Source organism: Panthera leo, chromosome A1 (assembly GCF_018350215.1).
Source record: "Panthera leo isolate Ple1 chromosome A1, P.leo_Ple1_pat1.1, whole genome shotgun sequence".
In the NCBI taxonomy this organism is placed as follows: Eukaryota; Metazoa; Chordata; class Mammalia; order Carnivora; family Felidae; genus Panthera; species Panthera leo.
The window spans coordinates 56,542,935-56,560,649 of NC_056679.1; positions in this window are offsets into that span (position 1 = coordinate 56,542,935).

Consider the following 17,715-nt stretch of genomic DNA (forward strand, 5'->3'; position numbering starts at 1 on the left):
CTTTGTGTCATCTTCAATTTCTTTTATCAGTGTTATATAGTTTTCAGAGTACAGATCTTTCTTAAGTTTATTCCTGGATATATTATTGTTTTTGGTGTAATCATAAATAGGATTATTTTCTTCATTTCACTTACTGCTACTTCATTATTATTGTGCAAGAATGCAACAGATTTCTATACGTTGATTTTATACCCTGTGACTTTACTAAATTCATTTATCAATTCCAGTAGTTTTTTGGTAGAATCTTTTCAGTTTTCTATATATACTATTATGTTATCTGAAAATAGTGAGAGTTTACTTCTTCCTTACTGATTTGGATGCCCTTTATTTCTTTTTGTTGTTGAAGTGCTGTGGCTAGGACTTCTTGTAGTATGTTGAATTTGATCTTTCAGTAAGATTACAAATTTCTCAAGGACAAAAACAATTAACAATGCAATCAAATATTATAATCATTATAAATTAAGAGACAGTTATTTTATCTTATTGAGAATTAAAATAAACAATAGGGCATAGTTTTTTCTTGTGGAAAACAAAACTAAATGAAAAAGTTTCATGGAAAAATATGACTAGGGAAGGACATTAGTGAGCTGGGTGAATAAGGTTTCTCTCACTCATACGCTTTTCTCAACAACAATTTAGCATCCATCCATAGGAAAAAAATTACCTTTTGGGGGGCTTTATGATCTAGCATTATGTGCCAAGGGACTTAGGAGAAGTTTTCCCCACTCATGCATTGGATAATGGGTGTACAGACTTTGGTCCTGGCTGTAGACCCATTAATCAGCTCTGGCCCCTCTTGGCTACAGTCTAGGAGCTCCTGGAGAACACTGACTTGTGCAATTACCCATGGCCAAGAGATTTTTTTTAGGAAGAGTGTAGTCCAGTGGACAAATTTTAGCTCATTGTTGGAGCAAAAAGTCTAAGATTACACTCACTGGAGAAGGTAAAAACAGCTTGACTTTACCTGTCAACCAACCTCCAAGGCAACACAGTTTAGTGCCCACAGAGTCTGTTACTCTTCCCATGGGAGAAAGTGACAGTATGTAAGTGAGTTCCCAGATTCCTCAGCTGTGTGGGATACTGCCAAAAGGGCCCTTTCTCTCTCACCTCATTCAGAGTACTCAGTCATGAGAACTTGACTTGGGGTTGGTGACCAGATGGGAGAACAGCAACCAGGGCTTGGAACAGAAGATATCAAAGGGATTGGATCCTACTAATTGCATTAGGGATTCCATCAGGAGGCCTGCACATGAACCTCTCCACCTCACCTCTGAATCCTTCAAACGTCTCATAAGGATGTCCACCACAATTTGTGCCTCAACCACATACTCTCCCACCCTGTGGCCAGCTCCCTGTGTGTACTCATGATGGCAGCAAGAGCAAGATTTGGCAGATGGCTAGTGAGCACTTGCAGAAAGCCAGCCTGAATCAAAGCCAGCCTACAGATCAGAGAGAGAGCACAAACTTCAGTATTTAGTATTGCCCTTGGGAGACAAAAAGGAGGCTGTCAACACACAGCCTAGTTAATTGCAGAATCATGAGAAGGCATATAAACTTAAGAATTCTGACCAAGAGAAAGCAAATGTGCAGGTTGATCCATAGAAGGTCTCAGAAAAGCATCAGAATCAGGAGCAGAGGAATGGAAGGTATTTCTCTTCTAAAGTCAGACAGCAGAGACTGGAAGAGGTAGTTGCTACAATAAATGCCAAGACAGCAACACAAAAGTTCAAGGAACATGAAAAAATCAAGGAAACATGACACCAGCCAAGGAAACATGATACCAGCCATATAGTAACCAACCTCAAAGACGTGGACTTTTGTGATTTAATAAAGAATTTGAAATAGCTGTTTTAAGGAAACTCATTGAACTATGAGAAAACACAAGTAAACAATTAAATGATATCAATCCCACTTATGGTTATTTATCCAAAAGAAATGAAATACGGGTCTTGAAGAGATATATGCACTCCTATATTTATTACAGCATTCTTTATGATACAACCTAAATATTTTTGACAGGTGAATGAATAAAGAAGAGATATGATGTTTAACAACAGGATATTATTTAGCTATGAGAAAAGAAGGAAAATTTGCCATATGTGACAACATAGATGCATTGTGAAAACATTATGCTAAGTGAAGTAAGTCAGAGAAAGACAAATACTGTATGATCTCACTTTTATGTGGAATCTAAAAAAGCTGAATTCATAGAAACAGAGTACAATAGTGGTTTCTGGGGAATGAGAGAACTGGAAAATGGGGAGATGTTGGTCAAAGTGTACAAACTCCTAGTTATAAGATAAATTCTTGGTATCTAATATACAGCATGGTGACTATTACTAGTATTTTATATTTCAAAGTTTCTAAGAGGGTAGATTTTAAATGTGTCCCCACTCCAAAAGAAGTTGTAACTATGTGAGGCATAACTATGATGGAAGTGTTAACTAACCCTATTTTTGTAATCATTTTGCAGTATTAAGTGTACCGAATCATCACCTTGTACATCTTAAACTTACATAACGTTAAATGTCAGTTATATCTCATTAAAGCTGGAAGAAACACATGTAAATTTTAAATATATAAATATGATAAGGAGGTGAAAAAGGAGAATAACATCATGAATAATATTTTGCAATGGCAATGTTCAATATGAAATTAGTAGAATAAAAAGAGTTAAATATTGAAAATAAAACTAAATAATTTTTGAATTACTGATAGGGAAAATTAATAAGGAAAATCAAATTGTATCAATAAAAGAGATGAGACATATCATTAAAATGTATCTTTATACCAGCGATGCCCTCATGAAATATTTCAGAGTAGAAAGTTTCAGAAATCAATCCTGGCAACAAAAATTCTATGAGCCATCAAGAACTATGGCAATCAAATATCACAGAGCTCTGGAGTATAGTTAGGACACTGACAACATTGAAAGGGGTGCACAATGAAGAAAAAGGTAAATTTGGGTGGATTTTTGCATTTGCAAAGAAGCTACTATCTCCCTTCCTCTAGTTCCATGAGAGGCAGCTGTGGGATTGGTAGATCAAATTACTGATTCCTGTACCTGGTGTGGCTTCCTGGTACCAGTTGGGCATAAGAACTTTGCTTCCCAAGGATTAAGGGGAGTGGGGAGTGTTTTGATTTGCCTGCTGGTTCTCTGAGGGACCAGTGCAGGGGCTGGCCATTGTTTAATATTCAAGGCAATCTGTCATGTCACTGGGTGATTGCAGAGATAATGGAACCAAGACTTCAGTGACCATATGGATGAGGAATATAGTTCTGGAAAAATAGTTTGGACAAGTTGCTAAACAAAAGATAACTGCATACAAACCACCCCCCACCACCGCCACCACACACACGCGCACACACTGGCCCATCCCAACAACAAGCAACATCAGCCATCCTGGAGAAGAATAATTTTAAAAGATTTTAAATGTTCAACAATATAAATGGAGAAATAAAGAGACTATGAAATTCTATGTCCTACTGTTTTTCCTATTTTACTAATTTTTCCAAAAAAGTGAAAAATAAGACTTGTAACTTCTGGAGGCAAAAATGAAAAACAAAAAAGCAAAATACAAGTATCAAGTACTATTCATGTGATATGAATATCATTTGAAGATTCTTCTTGCTACTTTTCCAATAACCTGAGCTTAATCCTCTGCAGTCAACTACAATTTACTATAGTAATAAATGGCTTAAAATGGTTTATACTTTTGTCCCTATACCACAAATAGATCACATTAATATCTCTAGAATGGCTCTTGAAATCCAATTTTATAGTTTGGTTTTTGAGCCAGGAAATATGCGTATTTCAGTGTCATTAAAATCATTCTACATCTATAGAATATACCACCACATTTTGGTAACTCTGATTTTCTAATAGAGAAAAAATAAAGCCAAAATAGAAGAAAAATAAGAATAAAGAAGACATTCTGGACTCTAATTTGTTATCTGAACAAGTTTTCTCAGGATGGCAACTTCAGGGGAAGATATGCAAGATAGCTAAGACTTTAAAGCAGCTGCCAGGGAAATTTCCTAAGTTTAAAAGAAGAAATAAAATATTTAAGGGACTTGGCTAAAATTTTCAGCTCTCAGACCTATACAGATTTGATGACTCTCTTTAGAAAAAAAAAAAAAAAAGCCTGGAGGGGAGGGGAGACTGTGAAATGTATTAAAATAAATTTTAACCCCCAGGAATTTCCCTTAGTAGACACTCAGTTGTCTGAAAAAAAATCAAGATAGTAGCATATAACTCAAAATCTTATGCAAGGATATTAATATAAAATGTACTTTATGGATATATATATATAGACAGTCTCCAACTTATGCTTCAACTTACAATTTTTTAAGTTTATGATAGTGCAAAAGCAATATGCATTCAGTAGAAGCCATCCTTCAAATTTTGAATTTTGATCTTTTCCCAGACTGGCAATATTTGGTAGATATTCTATTGTGATGTTGGGCAGTGACAGAGAGCCATAGCTCCCAGTAGACATACAATCACGAGGATAAAAAACTGGTACACATAGAAACATTCTGTACCCATCCAGCCATTCCATTTTTCACTTTCAGTACAGTGTTCAGCAAATTACATGAGATATTCAACACTTTTTTTATAAAACAGGATTTGTGTTAGATTGTTGTCCTTAACTGTAAGCTAATGTAAGTGTTCTGAGCACAGTTGTGGTAGGCTAAGCTGTGGTGCTTGGTAGGTTAGGTGTATCAAATACATTTTTAACTCATGATATTTTCAACTTACAGTGAGTTTATTGGGACATAACTCCAGAAAGATCAGTGTGTGTGTATATGTTTTGTATGCATGTGTGTGTCCATCTATATGAAAGATTTGTTACATTATAAATATGTTTTGATTTTTTTTAAGTTAGTATAAGGAAAAAAAAATCCAATTTTAAGGTGTGCTCTGTTTTTTAAACCAAATTCTCAGCCTCATTTCATGAACCCAAAATCTAAGAATAACATCTGAGTGTAACACTGTCTTAACTCACTTATTCCTATTCAATATTCATATTCACAGAGTCTCGAGCAATTCTGTCTATGCAGTTCATCTTTTCTCTCTCAAGTCCCTGTGGTGGTGGTGTTGTTGTTGTTGTTGTTAGTGAAACCAGGGCTGATCTTCCTATTTCCTGCTGTCCAAAATCACTCTCTCTCTCAAATGTGTTCTGACTGTCCTATCCTAACTAGCTTAGGTTAGTATTTTTGAGACTTGATTATAAAAGCTTATGTGAAATTTTGAAATGAGCGCTGTGGAAATAGCTCCTTATTTTGAAAGGAAAAAAAAGAGTTTGACTATTTCTCTAAATTGTATAGCATGTCAAAGCTCATTTGAGTGAAAACCAATTTCCTCCATAAACTGGGATCTGTTCATCTGTCCATTTGCTTTTCTAACATGACACTACATTCTTAATACACTGATCATTTTGTTTTGTTTCCCAAATATGTAATTGTGCTGCCTCTACTTTTTCACACATGGCTATATTCTGTAACGAAAACATCTGCTTCCTCTTCATTTTTCCCCTTACATTTCATCTGACATTTCCTGTCATCTTTCGGCCCTCAGTTTAAAAGTGTATCCCTGAGGAGCACCTAGGTGGCTCAGTTAGTTAAGCGTTTCACTCTCAGTTTCAGCTCAGGGCATGATCTCATGGTTTGTGAGTTCGAGCCCTGCATCTGTCAGTGTGGAGTTTGCTTGGAATTCTCTTTCTCCCTCTCTCTCTCTCTCTCTCTCTCTCTGCCCCTCCCTGCTCTCTCTTTCAAAAGAAATAAATAAAATTTAAAAAAAGATTTAAAAAATAGTGTACACCTGAAACTAATATAACACTGTATATAACTGTACTGGATTTAAAATAGAAAACTTAATTAACCCTCCGCAAAAAGTATCACATAAAATCTTATTTGAATATTCACATAGACCCAATAAAACTGATATTCTGCCAGTCCTATTTTACAGGTAAGCAAACTGTTGCTTAAGGAAACTTAAGTTCACAAAACTATTGTGTTAACATTGAGAAATTTCAAAGTATCTTTGCTTTTAAGAAATGTAACATAATGCATTTAAAAGAATATTCAGAGTGTTAAAGAATATGATTTTGATGGTAATCCTAGTTGAGCACTTCATGTTTTTAGCTACACACATAGGTAAAAAGGGTTTTCCTTGAATAAAAGTAACCCACTATTTTTCCTAATTTTACACTGGAAATTGTAAGCATTTTACAGAATTTTATCATGCAAGTTTCCTTTCAAGTATGATTATCAAAACATAGAATTAAAGTTCAGCTTCTCATTTCCCCTGAGACCTCTTTTCACAAAGTACACATATGCAGTGTCCGTACTTTTTAATTTGGGAAAGTTTATTTAATAAACTGAATAAGTATAAAGAGCTAAGTATTTTTGTAGGAAGTAGTAATGATCCGAATCTTAATGCAGATGTCAGAAAAAAAATTACTATTGTAACAAAATTGTAATTGTTCCTTTTTAATTTTGCCTGCTCTTGAAACAAAGAAGCAGCATGGGTTTTATACTTGTAGAAAGGACATGTTCATATTGTTTTCTACACTGCTACCTTCTAGGAATGCTTTAAAGTGTCATGTACACACTAAGCCTTAAGAAAGATCATTAAAGACATCATACTGAAAGCTTCATGTCGACCTACTTCTTATAATTATATTTTGACAAGAGTAGTTATTTTATTGCATTTTATTCAACCCAAGTATAATTTGGTATAACCTGCCAAATTAGAAAGGGTCTCTACATAGAAAGGCATGTAATTAATGTACTACAATTCTGGAAGGGTCAAATGTACATATCCATGTAATGAATAATTGTCACTTAATACTATTCAACCATAAAAAAAGAAGGGAAGTCCTGCCGTTTGTGACAATATGGTGTGATATATTTATTTCATCCTGCTCTTCTCTTCTTGCCTATTGGGTTTTTTATCTTTAGGCTTGTTGCTCAGGTCAAAAGAGGTCACAGCACCAGTAATCACACCACCACTGAATTCAAGGCAGACAAAAAGAGTAGGGTTTTTCACTTATCTTTTTTTGGGTGCAACATTCTTCAAATAAAAAGACTTCTTAATACTCAAGACTAGAATTGTATTATGGGTCCATTCTTAAAATGAAGAATGAGAATGGAGGAGAATGAAGTAAACATTTCCCACTTACTTTAGAAATGGCTTATCCTGGATTTAATGGAGGAGCCCACCTTTATTGAAACACTATACCAAACATAATTGCATAAGGAATTACATGCAGGAGGAAGAAATGTGTAGATTTTGTGTAAACAAACAGAATCTGATACATTCTTAAAACTCAGAAATTTTAAGCAAAGTTAGTGGAACTGCTCAAAAGCAAGATCTAAATTTTGTTTGAATTTGACAAGTAGTGGGAATTGTGTCTAGACCAATAACTTTCACTTCTCTAACTATCTTTAATTTCTAAAATATTTGGTCATGGTCTTTTGATGTAAATCAAATGCCTTCTGAATTCCACATCTTTCTTTCCTTATTTTGTATCCCATTCATTAAGTCAGTTTGAAACTTGGTGATCTTGGGGCAATTACTCCTCTCTACCATCCATAAATTTTATGGACTTTTAAAAATGTTTGTCTGTGTGACTCTGTAAAAACATGATCATCTTTATAATCTGCACCATTTAAAAATGTTCTTCATTACTATTATTTTAAGTATAGAGTTAATTTGTTTTATAAGCTGGTTCATAGCTCATTTTTTTGAATGCTTTTAAGTCTTCCATCATGTGGTTGTTTTTCTAGTGACAGTGTTTACATATGTTAATAATATAGTTCTCAAAGAAAAATGTCATGTAATAAAAATAAAGGCCATGGCTAAGTTCACATGTCCATAATAGCATAGGTATCTTGTGGTTTTTACCATGAGATAAGCTAATACCTATATAATGCCAATAATACTAGACATTGGAATAGAAAGAGATTGCAAAATAGTTTACTAATTTCAAATATTTTAGTGGCATTTGTTATGCATGTTTTGATTCAACCTTATTTTTTGTTGTTACTGTTTATCAATTTTATCCTATCAGCTGGTTAAATTCAGTGGTTGAGACTCAGCTGGCACAGCCCCTCCCTCTGGCTCTGAAATGACAAGAGTGTTTGGGATGAATATTGACTGGAAGCAGTAGGGTCAGAGAATCTTTCCCAATCCTGCTAAGGCACGAATGAAGAAAGGGCCAGAAGAAATTTTGCATGCATGGCAGAAGATACTGAGAAACCATCTAGCTATAGGAAATAAAATATCAATCCACATTAACGGAAATACTATGAGTTTTGTTGTAGCTCAAATAAAAATGAAATTCTGAGATTTTCTGAAAAGATTAGAACAAGTTAATGTAATTTCCCCTTCTTATTTCTGAAACTAAATTTTAAATTGTGTTATCTATTTCATACATTTAATTTTTAAGCATTTTATTATCCTTCAAATATCACCAGCACTGTGTAAAGCATAGAAAGTATATATTGTATTTAGTTATGTTTATAATTTTAAAATAACACAATAATTGTATTCTTTCAAGGATAGAAAAGAGATATCTGGGTAGATTATGATTTCTCTCTAAAGTAAAGATGAAATGCAAATCATACCATTCATTTTCTCAAGTGGGCAAAACACGGTCAGCTAATGTGGGCACAAGAGTTGGTTTCACAGGGCATAGAGGCTAGATTCTAGGAATAGCTGCTTTCACTGGTTAGTTTTCCAACAATAACTAGTGCTATATTGGGTAGACCAACACCATTATGGAAGATGAATTATGGGCCATACACATCATCAATTTGTGAAGACACTTGTTCAGTTTGCTTTTCATTTGTCCTACTACAGCGGATGTGCATAGAAGAGATTTTTATAAAAACCATTATGCAAATATATTAAAGGGAATATATTTCATCAAGCTGCTAAGACTTACTCAGTCTTTAATACTGTATATTAATTTAGTGTTTTTTAGAATCCCCAAAATTTGAAAATACTGATTGAGAACTGAAAATTTGCTGACTTAGACAGGAAATAAGATATTCCCTTACATCACTTTCTCCCTGATTCATGGAAACATCTAGAACACGGGCCGTGAAACAAAAGCACGAACAGATGCTACCTATTTAAAGAATAATGGAAATATCATAACTTCAAGAAAAAAGCTGGCTGTGGTGGCCTTGGCATTGGCCCTTATTAATAATATACTGTCAGCTTAAATGAGGGAAAGGGCCATAGAAACACATGAGTGAAATGACACAACCAACGCAATGGTGACTAGGCTTTTAGATTTCTTTCTCTTTTGTAAATAATGAAATTCTCCTATCCTTCTCAATATATACCCTGGAGTTCCATTCATTGAAAAAGATAACAATAGATTCTATAATAAGTATATTTTAAAGTCATTGTGAGAAGAGATTTATAAATATATACTTTCACTTGCTTTTGTAATGAACTCATTGCAAAGCTATACTAAAACATAATGGCATTGACTTAGCACATATTGCATTAATGCTGAACCATATTTCCCTCAGATTTGCATGTAATGTCATTTTGTCATAATTCCTAGACTTGAAAATGTGTCATAACTGGCTATTTCCCAGGAACTCTGGACTCACCCATAGTGTGATGAGAATAAGAATGTATTTAATTAGCCAATAATCACTCAGCTGTCCTTTTTTGTTTTTTTTTTATTCCATATATATATATATATATATATGTATGTATATATATATATATACACATATATATATACATACATATATATATATATATATATGTATATATTTGGTCACAACAATATACTCTGGGGCAACTTAAAAATAAGGGTTAATTTGTGCTCAATTAATAATCATACCCTGTGTCTCACCGGAATTTACATCAGACAATGAAATGTGCTTTAAATAGCTTTTCTGTAAGAGAAGCTGAAGGAATAAAGAGGTGCAAAAAGATGAATAGACAAAATGCAATGGGGTATATTTGCTTCCTTGTATGTAATGTGCACAAACCAAGCTGGTTTCCATTTTAGGGCATTCTGATATCGATTGCTTTGTGCTGGTAAAGCATACTGTGTTATGCAGTTTTCCGTGGAAATAATCCCTGCCTTAAGGGTTTACAGCTTGAACATTCAGAACTGTCCAACCAATACAATTCAGACATATGCAGCTTAGCAAGCTGACTGGTAAAAAAGCTGGCACTGAACTCTTAGTTAAGATCCTGCATCAGCACCAGGGACACAGGCACAAACAAGGATGATCTGTTCTGTGACATAACCAATGAACTTGCAATTAAAGGCAACTAAGATTTTTAGAGTTCTAAAACTCTAAACACTAATATTAAACTCTATTAAGCTCAATAAAGGATAGTGAAATATTAGCTTCTCTATTCTTAACATGGTTTACTTTTGCATAAAAATCCAAGTTTCTAGTTCATTTTTAAAAAGAAACTGACTGTGATTACTGAAAGATGCTGGTGATGTTAAGTCTCCTTCTATACTCATTTTTTTTTCTGGCAACATTCTTGGGGGGAAACTTCAAGCATATAAATGCGTAGTGGTGAGTTACAGGGATTTCAAGCAAGAGTAAATGAAATACATTTTTAGATTATTTTTAAAATTTTTATTTATTTTTGAGAGAAAGACAGAGCATGGGTGGGGGGCAGAAAGAGAAAAGGAGATATAGAATCTGAAGCAGGCTTCAGGCTCCGAGCTGTCAGCACAGAGCCTGACATGGGGCTCAGACTCACAAACTGTGAGATCATTACCTGAGCCAAAGTCGGACACTTAACCGACTGAGCCACCAAGGCCCCCCTAAATGAAATACATCTTACAATATATGTTTTATTTAATCAAAAGATTATTTAATGAGTTTCAAAAGCATTGACTATATACATTCTTAAAAATCTTATCATATGTATAATATATCTGAATTCATATGAAGTACAAAATATTTTTGAAATGTCATTGAGTAATAGGAAAAAGCCTTGAGTTTTGAATACTAGATATAATAAACATATTTGTATACAGAAGGACACTATTCTGTAGTCCCTGTCCCAACATTTCAAGATACTGTATGAAATAGACCCATTCTGATATGACGATACAAGATATAAAAATGAGCAATGCTGAATACATTTACATTGTTTGCACATATCCCTGCTATTTTACATAGATATACCAAGGATACTGAATCCATTCATGCTGATGTCAGGAGTAAACATGCTTACTTAAAATTTAGAAATCATTTTATATAGAAACTGTATTATGTATATAGTAGTCATATAAATTTAAAGTTTAGATAGTAAATGTAGCACAGTTTTGCTTCTAATTTTATAAAAATCTGTGGTCTATATGAGGATCTAATTTCTTTTTGGGCCTTTTTTGTGTAAATTTTATTTATTTATTTTGAGAGAGAGAGAGTGTGTGGGAGGGGTAGAGATAGAGAGAGAGAGAGAGAGAGAGAAAGAATCCCAAGTAGGCTTTGCACTGTCAGCACAGTGCTCAAACTCACAACTGTGAGATCATGACCTGAGCCAGAATCAAGTATTGGATGCTTAACCAACTGAGCCACCCAGGTGCCCCTACAAAGAAAGATTTTTTTTTAAATGGTACTGAAAAGAATAGAATCAAACTATCATAAAATGATTACATGTTAAAATATGTGAAGTGCAATATAGATAAGGTTTAGACAAGGTGATATTTAAAGGGATGACCACTTATTCTCTATTAAAGTAGTAAAAAATGTTTTATAACACTGGAGAAAAGAAAATTATAAAATATATATATATATATACATATATATATATAGATGTGTGTGTGTGTGTGTGTGTGTGTGTGTGTATAAAATCAACCACATTCATAGTAGGAATAGCTCTTAGTAGAGTTTCAAAAGGTACCAAATTATATATATCCAGGCACAAGGTATTCAAAAATTCTTGAATGAATAACTGAAATCCTATTTAAACTTCAAATAGAACGATATACTTGGGAAGTAATGTAGCTATCCTCTGCATAAAGAATGCGTGCTTGCTCTATCTCCGCAGGATAGCAATGCAAAGTCTGGTTGGCTTCTCTGTCCAGGGTCAAATTGGGATCTCTGCGTCGCTCCCTTCCTCCATTCTCCACCTTTTCATCTTCACCACAGGCATAGCTAAACCATCACAAGCCTTGGTCTACTGAGGCAAGCATCCCTTCCTGCATGAGGGAAGGTAAAACAGAAGGATTCCTTTTCCCAGGCAGGCTGGCTGCCCAAAGAACTGAGTGAGGAAGAGGCTGAGCTACAAGAGTGTATATTTCCCCTTACATTTGATGTGACTCTAAATATTGGATATGAAGTCCCCATTCATTGCCCAACTAAGGAAACTCACTGCAACATTGATAGCATTGTATTTGCTTTCTCAAACTTGTGTGTGTGTGTGTGTGTGTGTGTGTGTGTGTGTGTGTGTGTGTGTTTGTGTTTCTCTCCAAAAACTTTAAGACAAAGTAAGGCTTTCCCATCTCAGTTGTGTGACTGAATGAGGACAGGCACCATAATGGTCTCAACCACCATAAATCACACTCATGAGAGCCTTTGTTCCCTGGACTTTCATCACAGATGTCAGCATCCTCCCTGTTATCTCGCCTGAAGCAGGATCACATTTACAGAAGCAGGCCATTTGATTCCTATTACATTTTGTGAGTTCTCCTTCCTCTGACAGAACAAGAGCAGTATTCTGGTTTAGAGCTCTTGAAATTGATACTACTGGGATAGGTGTTACTATAACAAAGGCAAAGCACAAAGAAAGCCATTGTGAATTCTTCATGTTGTGATTAGAAAAGAAACATGTTCTGTCCATATTCACTTTGTTATTCAAATAGTGTTTTGGACATATTTTTCTCCTCGTCTGCAGTTCAAACCTCTCCAGGTAAAGGCAAGAACAAACTAAAGCCTTGCCTTGGTTCTGAGGTGTTCAATTGCAGTAAGATGGCCTCTCTAGAATTGTGAATACTTGTTTCTAAAATAGATACCTATGTGTCCTTCTGTGTCTTTCTTTAGTATGGATTTTGTTTTTCCAGTCCAAAACATGACAACTGACATATATTTTAAGTTAGAACCAATGTTAAAAAATAGTGCTGTATTTTCATGGCAAAAAAAATTTTATTTTTATTTTCTATTTTCTTCTGCCTTTGAGATTTCTGTTTCAGATCTTTTCATGGGAAATGCAGATTCTTGTGGGGGGGGCATCCACAAATTCTGTTCTCCAGGATGGAAACGTCACCAGTGACCAGCAATTCTCAGGTTAAACATACTTTGGCAGAGGTTTAGAGAAGGCTGTCAATGCCACTATGCTGTAAAACTTATGTAACCCAGAAACCATACAAAATGATATTCTATGAAGAGACTCTGATTTATCTCTTTGATATAATTACTATAAGTCTGCTCTATTATTTTCCTACAGCTCCCCTTAAAATGGCACTTTATTTGCTATATCCAGTGGAGATACAACTAGCACTCTGATTATCCCTTGTCTTACCAAAGTTTCATGAAAGCCTGCAATGTGCCAGGTAATACATTGGGGTTAGAAAGGAAGCAAAATTAAAACATCTCAGTCTTCACAGAACTCCTGTCTACTAAGAGATACAGAAAAGCAAATAACCTGTTAATAAATCAGTAAAATAAATGTTGTCATGATGGAAATAGAGGTGTTTTGTCTCTTAAAAAGTGCTGATCCTAATACACAAAAATATTTATTAATTCACCATAAACTTTAGCTTTACCTATATTGGTGCTTGATTTGTCTGTATTAATCCAGGTTCTAACAGGTAGCTTCCTACATCATAAATTTCTAACTAGCTTTTGCTCTGGTACATACAGTGAGTTTAAACCACAAATCTACTTCAAAAAAAAAAAAAAGTTTTATGGGTTAATGTGGAGAACAAAGGCAAAAGAAAAAAAATAAATTTCCTCATGACTTATAGCCGAGATAAGTCCTTGAGACAGGCCCAGTGACCTTCATCTAGGAACTCAACTGCCTCGATATTAATACGTTGCTAAGGGCAAAAGGCAACCTTAGCTTAACATTAGCCCAACCTCTAGGATTCTGTAAGTCTCCTTTAACATATAAAAATTCCTTTGGAAACTTCCTTGATCTCTACCCCACTCTCCAAGATATATGTTAGCAATAATCCTCCATGCATTTGGCCCACTGATTTACATCTGAATGGTCTCATGTCTAAGGTTTTCCAAGACAATAGTAAATGACCTTTTCCTAATAACAGCTAGCCCCCTGAAGGTCCTAGAAACCTTGCTTCCAAATTCCTTAGAGACTTTTTCTATCCTTAGCGCCCTCCCAACTTGAAAGTGTATAATCAGCCACTCACAACTCCAGTGCAGCTCTTTCTGCCCATGGATCCTGTCACTGTGCTTTAATAAAACCACACTTTTTGCACCTAGGACAGTCAAGAATTCTTTCTTGACAGTTCACACCAAACCCCAACATTTTCACATCCCAGTACTTGTTATTCCATGCCCTTGCAAATAGGATTTATACCACCACACTGACCTTTGCCACAATTTATTTGACTATGTTTTAAAACAGATTGTTTTGTTTATATATGGACAAAGATGGTCTGGGCAATGAATAGGAAGAATTTCATTGATTTGCATCTTTCTGGGGAAAGTGATGGATAATGGAAGTTATCAATATCAGAATAAAAATGGAGAAGGAAAAATGAAGAGGGGAATTAATAGGAAAACAGGTACATGAAGTAGAAGGAAAATCAAGGTGTAAAATAGAAATAATTTGGAGTTTTTAAATTGAATTTAAGACTGTTTCTGTTTTGTTTTTGTTCTGTTGTTTTAAAATTTTTTAGTGTTTATTTTTTTCAATTTTTTTTAACGTTTTATTTATTTTTGAGACAGAGAGAGACAGAGCATGAACGGGGGAGGGGCAGAGAGAGAGAGGGAGACACAGAATCGGAAGCAGGGTCCAGGCTCTGAGCCATCAGCCCAGAGCCCGACGCAGGGCTCGAACTCACGGACCGTGAGATCGTGACCTGAGCTAAAGTCGGACGCTTAACCGACTGAGCCACCCAGGTGCCCCTAGTGTTTATTTTTGAGAGAGAGAGAGAGAAAGAGAGAGAGAGAGAGAGAGAGAGAGAGCACTTGTGGGGGAGGGGAAGAGAGAGAGGGGGACACAGAATCCAAAGCAGGCTCCAGTCCCTGAGCTGTCAGCACAGAGCCCTACACAGGGCTTGAACTCAAGAACCAAAAGATCATGACCTGAGCCTAAGGCAGGCATTTAACTGACTGAACCCCCCAGGTGCCCCTTTAAGACCATTTCTATAGCAAGCTTCCTTTGCCCTTCCATGAACATAAATGTAACTAAAACAACCCCCCTGAAAACTGATGAGAATCAAGAAACCAATTAAAAAACAAAAAACATTTAAAAGAGCAACTTGGACACAAATAGAAGAGGCAAGAAATTATTTATTTTAATAACAAAAGGAAGATAAACAAAGGAGAAGGTCAGTTAGAAGTCAAATAAATTAAATTTCAAATAACTTAATAAATAAAAGTGAAACTCTAATTCTGTTATGTATAAGTACTACTTTTAAAAGATGTCCTTGAAAAATATTTAATCATTATGCTACTTATTTCTGATAACATGAGGAAGTTGTTTCTATTTTTGGTCAACTTCCAAAATGGTACAGATATCTTTCTCATTGAAGCTCTAACAGGACACAGATTCTTTTGCCTTGTTGTAGCCAAGGTTTTTTCAATATTTTTTAACACATTGTAATCCCATAATAAAAATGAATTAATTAATGTCCACTATAATGTATATCCAAGCCTGCCACAAGTCACATGTGAAAAAAAATTATTGTTTTCATAAATATTTTATAAAGAAACCCATACTGGATATATGGATTAGAAATAATGATTGGATTATCAAATTTAGATAAAACATTCAAGAGAAAGTTGATTCAATAAATGTCTTTCAATAAAGTCTTGCCATTTGCAACAGCATGGATGGACCTTGAAAACTTTATGCTAAGCGAAATAAGTCAGAGAAAGACAAATACCATATGTGGTACTCATATGTGGACCCTAAATAAGCAAATAAAACCAAGTCCTGGAAATGTAATATATAGCATGGTGACTATAGATGTTAACACTGTGTTGTATATTTGAATGTTGCTAAGAGAGTAAATTTTAAGAGTTTTCATCACAAGAAAAAAGACTTCTCTATACGGTGACAGATGTTAACTAGACTTAATGTGGTGTTCATTTTGCAACATATCCAAATATTGAATCATTATGTTGTACACCTGAAGCCAATAAAACATATGACAATTATGCCTCACATTACAAAAAAAAAAAAAAAACAAAACACAGGAAAGACAAGTTGGTGAAGTTCATACGGCTGATAGACTTCAGGAATGTGTTAGGCCCTTCTACCCACTCAGGTAGGTGCCTTCCACGCACTCTCTGCTGGTGGTGTAGCATTTCATATTTTATTTCTTTGAAAGTCTCAAACTCAAAAGACTAGACTATATATTTTTTTCTCTTTTAACTAGTAAGAGTAGCATGTAGTTTATATTGGGTTAAACATGAAAAAAAATTAAAATGAATCTCTTAAAACTATAGGATAACTCAGTAAATTGTAGCAGATTGAGAAACCTCAGGTTATGGAGTCAAATAAAGGAGATTAAGAAAATTAGTCAGACAATATGAGTTTCTCTCTTGCTCCTTTGTTATTTTCTTGGCCAAATATGCAAGGAGTGTGATATTGGAAGCAAATGTTGTGAACAGAGGTTCTGATGCATTCTCCTGGTTTGTCTTCTCAAAGTATTACAGCATTGACTACATGATTGCACTTGCCTCTGCCACCCAACTGGCACTGAGGGTTACTTAAAAAAAAAGTGTTGGTAATTTAATAAGTATGTAATGCACTCACATAGTAAGGCAATTCTAGTAGCACAGCAATTAGTGAGAATGAATATGCTCCCACTTGTTGGGTAACTATATATTGTTTTACATAATGGGAATTGTATTTGTCTAGTCATATTTGCTTTTAAATCCCAGCTCAAATAAATGTGAGAATATTGGCAATTTACTTAACCTCCCAATGCTTCAATGTCCATACTTCTAAAACAGGTATTTTGAGGGGCACCTGGGTGGCTCAGTCGATTATTGGGTAAGTGTCCGACTTCGGCTCAGGTCATGATCTCACAGGTCATGAGTTCAAGCCCTGCATCAGGCTCTCTGCCATCAGTGCAGAGACCGCTTTGGATCCTCTGTCTCCCTCTCTATCTCTGCCATTTGCATTTGTGCGCTGTTTCTCTCTCTCTCTCTCTCAAAAATAAATAAACATTAAAAAGAACTCTACATTTAAAAAACTAAAAATAAAAAATGGGTATTTTGAGTAAAACATGATTCTGAGGTGACTTAATATGTAAAATTATATAAAATTATATATATGTATATATATACATATATATATTCACTTAAGTGAAGGGTGTGGAACATAGAAAGTGCTCAAGAAATGGTAGCCCATAGTAATAATAGTGATTAGTCATTTATTATGTCCCAGAGGTTTTTCTTATATATTTAAAATAATTATCTGGATTTGAATTCATTGCCAACTTTAATGCAATCTATAGTTTTTCTTTAATTTTAGTTTGGCTCCGTTGTTTCTGTAGAAGTTTGCTAACATTG